Source organism: Malus sylvestris, chromosome 13 (genome assembly GCF_916048215.2).
Source record: "Malus sylvestris chromosome 13, drMalSylv7.2, whole genome shotgun sequence".
NCBI lineage: Eukaryota > Viridiplantae > Streptophyta > Magnoliopsida > Rosales > Rosaceae > Malus > Malus sylvestris.
The window spans coordinates 11,009,639-11,017,732 of record NC_062272.1 but is presented as its reverse complement, the minus strand read 5'-3'; the positions used below and the strand labels follow the sequence as shown (position 1 = coordinate 11,017,732).

The window sequence follows — 8,094 nt, the reverse complement described above, 5'->3', positions numbered from 1 at the left end:
ATACTATGAGCATTATAAATCAATATATAGAGGAGATTCGAACACTATAATATTTTGTGTGTATGAGTAAACGCAATGAATCATTTGAGTTAATTACAAACTTTTTTACTCATGAGACATAGACGTATTTGTGTTGTAAAGTGTCATTACTTGTAGGTCTGACAATTTTTTGCACGACCAGTTAACCCGACAGGAAACAATACAAAAATAATGGGTCCAAGGTCAATACGTTAACTACTTGGGTCGTTATCGAGTCACCTGTTAAGATAATAGGTTTGACATGACACGACTTGTTACGCTAACGACACAAACACGACTCGTTTGCCAAATCTAATTACTTGTTAAGTTCTTTTAAAAAAAATTGGTGCAGGGCTAGCCGTTAAATTCAGCAAACCTTAATTTGAGTTATCAACTACAGTACTCGCAAACCCTAGATTTGGATGAAAACGCTGCCAACTTGTCCGTTTATTATGATCATGACTTTGACATTTGTGAGTAGATGAATTCATTTGATAACAACTAGCTAATATATAAACAAGAGAAATCACCCCATTTTTGAGCTCATCAGACTCCCAGATCAGCACATTTACGAGGGATAAAATTAACCAAAAAATCAACAAAAACAAAAGGAAAATTAACATAAAGGGGCATCAGCTTTTGGATGAAGAACTTTACTGGCAGTACAGGTTACAAATAAGTCTTTCGAGAAAAAGGAAATAGGAAAAAAAAAAACAGCAGTCACGAGTGGGAAGTCTTACACAGATCTGAGAGAATATTTATTCTCCTACTTTCTCAGCCAACAACATATAAAACAACGAAACTGATGACTGCCAACAGCATATTTCTGTATTTTCTGCCTTCACAGAATAAGTAACAGCTGCAGGCAATTATAACAAAAATAAAGAATAAATAGAATTTTATTTTTATTTATTTCCTACTGAATAAAAACAACATATATGAACGTCACTGCTCATTAATATTTCTGAATTTCTACTTTTTTTTACAACCCTGCTTGGAGGAACACCAGCAAAAGAGTCCTTGCTTTCATGGAAGATTTTGCTATGGTGGGCTTGTAGTTTGAGGTAATTGTGGAACAGCTCAGGAGGGATAGACAAGGAAGGAGAAGATGAATTGGGCGGTAACGATGAGGAACAAAGGCCAAGCTGTATATCAGTTAATTCCGATGCAAAACTTGGGGCGAAATGCAAAACAAAGACAACAGACCTGGCATGACATCTTACAAGGTCAAGAAAAGGTCTTACAAGGTCAAGAAAAAGGGAAGGGATCGATGCGAAAGTAGTAGAAGATGAAAGGATATGGTCATGACGGATGTAGACGGAAAAAAAAAAAGCTCAGCTAGGATAGCACCAAATCCACATCAAGCACCTCCTCCCTCTAACACCACCACAAAGCTCGTCCCAAAATCGAAGCTCCCGTGTTGGTCTTCGCTTTTTTGAAAGCCTGCGAAAACACACGTACAACAGATCCCATAAAAACTCGAAGGTTAATGCGTGACGTTTTATTTATTAGCACAAGATATACAATATATCAAAATGTTTTAGCTTTTTCATACCTTGGATTGGAAATTTGTGTCTAGCTTTCATGTTTGAAGAGAGCTTTTGAGAATCCCACATCGACAGAAAGAAGATTGGAGAAAAAAAGGGGAATATTTGTGTGGAATAAAAGTGAAGGGGTAGTGGCGAGGTTTTATAATGGGCGCAGAGAGAGAGGACTGGCAGTGGGCTGCCCTAATGGACCTGACAGCGACAGGTCCAAGGCCCAGAAAGAATGTAAACGCTAAATGGACTGGGTGACGTCGGCACAAAGTCCGCCAGCGCCGACCCCCACTTTAAAAAAGGTAAAAGGGAAAGTAAATAACGGTCGGTCAATAAGCCAAAATGTGCTTGCCCTCCGAATAAATTATTTTGAAGAGGTCTTTCCAAATTCACTTATTATTCGATTTATAGAATTATGTGTTTATGATTATAACTGTTTATATTAAAAATTATTTAAAAAAATTATTTAATAAGTTCAAAATTGAGATTGTGTCCGCTAATTAATTATAACAATAAATAAATGATTCATAATGTTTTCATCAAATTCGTTAATATATTTTTATACAATTCCATACCAAACGATCTATTTAATTAAAATATTAATAATTTCCATCCTAAATAGTAAATATGAAGTTTTCAAGCCAGTCACATAGTAAATTGAAGATAACTTCTCCTTTTTTTTTTTCCTTATTTACCCCCGCTATTCCCAGTTTAACAGTTTATGCATGGAGTCATGACCGTACCCAGAGGTCAGAGGGACCATGAGCTCTCCTCGCTCCACGTGGCAGGTTCTGGACCGTTGGGTCCACGGGAGAGTCTCCGGAATTTTACACAAAATACGGCGGACTCCAATGTAACCCAAAAATAATAATTTGTTTTATTTTATTTTTACCAAACAGCCTTAACATTGTCTATTAATTTACTATGAAATCACCAAAAGGTCCAAACTAATATTAATTTACTAGTTACAATGATCCTTGCGCAGCCTACAATGCATGTGTGGATAGAGAATTAGATTTCTATGCATATACTCTAGTTCCATTTTACATTTGTACATCAAATTATTGAACAATGTTATGTCCCCCATCAATCTTATTTTCGTACTTTGTAACAAGACTGGTGAGAAGCGTGAAACAGGTATGACAAAACCATGTCCAATACCATAAAAGAAGTTAAGGTTTTCTTGTGGTAATGCAGAGTGTTGTCTAATCTAAAAATTATATGGGACCTTACATGTTCTTATAAGTAATTGAACTACCATCATTATTACCGATTGGTTTTTATTGTGGAACCTCAAATTCCTTCATACTATCAGAGCATGTATATCCACGTGCGATAGCCCACTAGTGACTACATGTGCTTTATATCAACTATTATACATTGTCCACGTGTTTGGTTTGCGTATTGTCACACGCAAGATGACGATTGAGGACATAGAATGTTGTCCTCAGAAAGTTTTAGTGGTGAACTCACAAGCTTAACTCAAGCGGCATCAGCTGGACTAGGTGATGATAGTAATCAGGTTCAAACACTATCAAGTGAGGAAGTCTTTGTGGCCATTAGATTTGCCCCTAAAACTCCAATTAGTGGCGGAAAATTAGCTACAAGCGCCTCTAGAAGCATGAGGAGCGGATGTTAGGATGTAGGGTATTCTATATACAGCATGGTTACATACACATAAGTGTATATATAATTGATGCAAGAGCCATCTCCAGCTTCTTGCATAAAAACAGCACAAGAGATAGGGAACAGAGAATCTGGATAACTGCAAGAAACCTTAAATCGACAGTTTTATATTGGATTTCAAACAATATATATTTGTTCTAATTCAAATTCAGATCATATAAAATTGAGATCTGTTGGAAATGGAACCTCAAGGGCGTGCGGGGAAGGGGGAGCATTACAATCACAGTTTCCCAAGAAATGGTCAAAGTAAAAGAGAAGTGATCACCTTCCCTAGTATTCCTTGGCCTGCGTTCTTCAATATTTTATTTTTTTTAAAATTAATTAATTAATAAACATTTGATCACAAGGTTTGATTCTTCAGAGCCTTCAGAAATCTCTTTCATTTTACTGGCTTGTTTGCTTCTAAAGCTGGCGGCAACTATGAGTCTATGTGCCACATTAGGAGATTGTTCCACTGTAAAAAGCACAGCAGGCACTGAATTTGAATTGGTTCATACGTGTAGAAAACAAAAGATAAATTTACAACTTAATTAAAGTCTTAAAACTTTGATTTGATTTGTTCACAAGGGCCACATATCAAAATTTGAGATCAGAAATTACGTACATGCCCGCTTGTGGCCGGCATAAAATTCTGAGCTCGGACAACACTAATCAGTGAATTTTATGTATCATAAATTCCTAGTGTGAACCTAAAAGTATTTTGTGAGCTGCCTCAAATTATTGTGGCCTCTAAAGGGCGGCAGATTGTTGTCATCTCCATATTTTTCTGTCATGGCCTTTACCCCGTCTCAATCTCATGATGCCGTTCACTCTAAATTGGGTGTTTTAATTTAATCTTACATACTTAGTCACTGTCCTTAGTAACTCAGTCTGCATATTTTAATCTAAGCACTTTGAGCGTTGAATGAGATTATATGCATGTTTAGTAGTGTTTCTTGCTTATGTAGAAAATGTTTATGCTCGTGAGCATTTTGGCTAAAAAAACACTTTTATTTGAAACATATAGAAGTTTTAATAAAAATTTCAAATTCTAGAAGAAAAAACACATGATCTCTAGAAAAGTACTGAAAAAATGCAATTATAATTCAGAAACACCTTTACTGCCATACAACTTAGGAAGCACACATGTTTGAGAGTTGTTGATGCACAAAACCGAAGGGGTATTGGAACAACGTAAATCCAACCGTGAATCTGCAAGAAAGTAAAGAACACAAGATGTATCGTGGTTCACCCCCAATATTTGGGCTACGTCCACATTGATATTGTATTTCTCTGAAAGGATTGTGAGGAAGAGAGCATCTGTAATGTGAGAGCGAGGCTTTGAGAGGGTGAGAGTCATGCCTAAGAATTGGCCTCCCTTAATGAGGAGAGTGAGGGGTCATTTTATAGAATAAGGGCTCCTCATTTATTACATATTTGCCCTTTCATTTATTACATAATTACATTTGAGTCCCCCGAGTATTTATACGAGATCTAAATACGGAGGCTCTAAGTATGGTATAAACAGTAGTCCCCCAAGTCTTCAGTCAAAAGAGTGTTTTGGCTGGAGACTTGAAATTCAGTCCATGTGTGGGTCGAAGTAACTAGATGTCGTCTTGAACTGATACTTGATATGAGGCGGTGCTCAATCTGAAATGATGCTCAACTAGAAGTAGCACATGTTACGAGGCTGCTCGGTTTGTAGCTTATGTTGCTTTGGTTGGCTCAGCTTGTGGCGTTGAAGGTGAGGGAGTCCATTTTATAGAATAAGGGCTCGCTCCTCAATACATAAGGGATGAGTTAAGAGTTGATGCTCGTGGCGAGGCGGTTGCTCAGCTGGCAGCGATGCTCTTTAATGATGGTGAGGGAGTCCATTTTATAGAATAAGAGATCGCTCCTTAATACCTAAATGATGGGCTAGAGTTGATGCTCGCGACAATGCGGTTGCTCAGCTGGCGGCGGTGTTCTCTAATGATGGTGAGGAAGTCCATTTTATAGAATAAGGGATTGTTCCCCAATACATGAATAATAGGTGCTCTCTAATGAAAGTGAGGGAGTCCCTTTTATAAAATAAGGGTTCGCTCCTCAATACATAAATAATGGGCTAAGTCCCCCAAGTATTTTTTATGAGGCCCAATATATGGTACATAGTGTAGTCCCCCAAGTCTTTAGTCAATAGAGTCTGTTGGCTGGAGACTTCAAATTGAATCCATGTATGGGCCGAAGTGGCGGTTGTTCGGAGGCGGTATTTGTATACCATGCACTGAAGCTTTGTACGTGAAGCTTTGCAAGTGAAGCTTTTGAAGTTAGAGCTTTGTAAATAAAGCTTTTGAAGCTGGAGCTCTGTAAATGAAGCTTTCGAAGCTGATTGACATGAGTGATGCTCATGAATGTTTTATGTTGATTGACATGAGTGATGCTCATAAATATTGACATGAGTGATGGTCATGAATGTTGACATGAATGATGGTCATGAATGTTGACATGAATGATGGTCATGAATGTTTATGTATGATTGACATGAGTGATGCTCATGAATGTTTATGTATAATTGACATGAGTGATGCTTATGTATAATTTTGGAGTACTGGACGTACTTTTTATCACCTGGTTGGTGATAATAGCGGCAGGTTGTCGAATAATTTTGTAGTACTGGGCGTACTTTTGATCACCTGGTTGGTGATAATAGCGGCAGGGTGCCGAATAATTTTGGAGTATTGGGTGTACTTTTGATCACCTAGTTGGTGATAATAGCGGCATGGTGCCAAATAATTTTGGAGTACTGGACGTACTTTTGATCACCTGGTTGGTGATAATAGCGGCAGGCTGCCGAATAATTTTTGTAGTACTGGACATACTTTTGATCACCTGGTTGGTGATAATAGAGGGCCTGGCTCTTTTGGGCATAAGGGCCTTTGCCCTCCATATAACATTCCAGCCCATTAGTTTGGGCTTGCCGTTTTTTTTTTTTTTTTATTACCCTCTGATGGAGTTATACAGATGTCTCCGAAAGATAAGAAAAATAAATTACATCATTCAAAAATAAATCCGACCCTCTGCTCAATGGGTCATGCCCATAATTCCCTTTTCTGCATGTCATCACCATTGCAATTATGTCTGTTTTTTTTTATCTTCTTTTGCTTTCTGCTTGTGCTTTCTGCTTTCTGCTTTTGTTTCTGTTTCTTCTTTTTCCTTTCCCTTTTGCAGATGGCAGACAAGGAATGATAATAGAGTTAATAATTAGAAAAGAATCTTATCTCCGTTTTTGCTTTTCCCGTGGTATTCGTAGGAGATGGGATCTGGGTCGGCGACTGCCCCAACCATGAGGACCTTCGTATCAGTGGTGATGAGTATATTCACTATTTTTTTACCATACTTCCTCCATCTATATCCATCATCAAGTATCTTTGCTTTTTTATTCTCTTTCTCATCTTCTTTCTCTCTCTCTCATCGTCTTTTGAGCTCCCAGCATCACTCACTTCTTTGAGCTCTCAACCTTCTGCACCTTAGATCTGAAAAACCTGTTGTTGAACAAACTTAATGAACCAGAGATCAAAACCCGAGCATTGTTTCTTGCCTGCACAACTGAAACTAAAAATATAGCAGATCCAGCGAGAGATGGAGATTTTGATAGCTTGTTTTTGGGGTTTAGCGGAATATGTTGAAGGTGAAGCTGAGAAAACTTTCAAAACCAAGCTATTTTTCAGAGTTTACTGCATGGCCAATTCCTTGGAAAAGTATAGGAGCCTCAATTTTCTCGCTACCCAAAATTACATTAGACTTGATGAAATCATCCCTAGCAATCACTATATGATCTCCTTCAGTGTCTTAAACTGCATAGCTTGCGTGATCTATAACCATAGCAGCAGGATCCTCATCGAAATCAACTCCGCACTCAACCGCGATTTACCAGATCAAATCAGATGCATTGGTATCAGCTGCAATGATCAAATCGTGACCACTATCCACGAAATCCAGTATAGCAGCCAGGTCAATGGATTCTCCAAAATGATCGACGGAAGGAGAAAAGAGGATCAAGGCGTCGTAGCTGTAGCGGCCGTATGCTGCAAGGAGATCTTGGGATTGTCGGCGAGTTTAAAATCGAGCAGGCAGCATAATAAACCCAATAAAAAAAAAGGAAACAAGCTTTAGAGTGAGAGATCTAAAGACCCCTTTTTTTCTGTCAGTTTTGTTTCAAGAATTGTCAATGTCGATTTGTTCTGGGCGATCAGCCCAACACAGACTCATTCGCCAGAAAGAGAATGAAGAGGAGAGAGAGAGTGTGAGGATGGCGTAGGCCCCGTGGCGGACGGCGCAACAACAAGTGGTGAAGACGTAGAAGGTGGCGAGGTGGTGGAGGATGAAGATGGGGATGTCGGTGATGGGAACGGGCAGGACGTTCAATCTGTCCCTGAGTCGCCGATGCTTGAGAACTCCCCGTCGTTTGGGTCCACGTCATTGTTGCCATCACTTGCGAACTTGCCACCGATTCGGGTCCATATGGAAGATGGCGGCGGCGGTGGAGGTGGAAGTGGGATTGGAGTGCAGGATCAGAAGATGGGGATTGAAGAGCAGTTTGCTCAGATGACTGTTGGTGGTGGTGTTGGGCAGAGCAAGACGACAATGCCTTCACGGTCCTTCCAGCGCTACCACAGCCTCAGCTTCAATCACCTAGTCTGCCTCCTCAGTCTCAGCAACCCAAATCTAGTGGCGTTCTTGATTTTCCCTTCCCAGATTCAGTTTTAAGTGACAATAGTTTATCAAATGCCATGTCTCGCCCAAAACCTGTAATCGATGGGTTAAAATATCGGAAATTGAAAATGTAGATTCTGAGGGGATGTTTTGGGTTTGGATTGAAGATTGGGTGTTTGGA

At 39.2% G+C, this 8,094-nt stretch overlaps 1 long non-coding RNA gene across 1 annotated transcript; it reads right to left on the bottom strand.

Moving 5' to 3' along the window:
* Positions 1 to 906: 906 nt before the first annotated feature.
* On the bottom strand, positions 907 to 1,687 carry LOC126595656 (uncharacterized). The gene is made up of 2 exons (XR_007613642.1): positions 1,574 to 1,687; positions 907 to 1,461 (listed from the first exon to the last, which is right to left on the bottom strand). It is a non-coding gene; the product is annotated as an uncharacterized LOC126595656 (long non-coding RNA).
* Between the last annotated feature and the right edge of the window lie 6,407 nt (positions 1,688 to 8,094).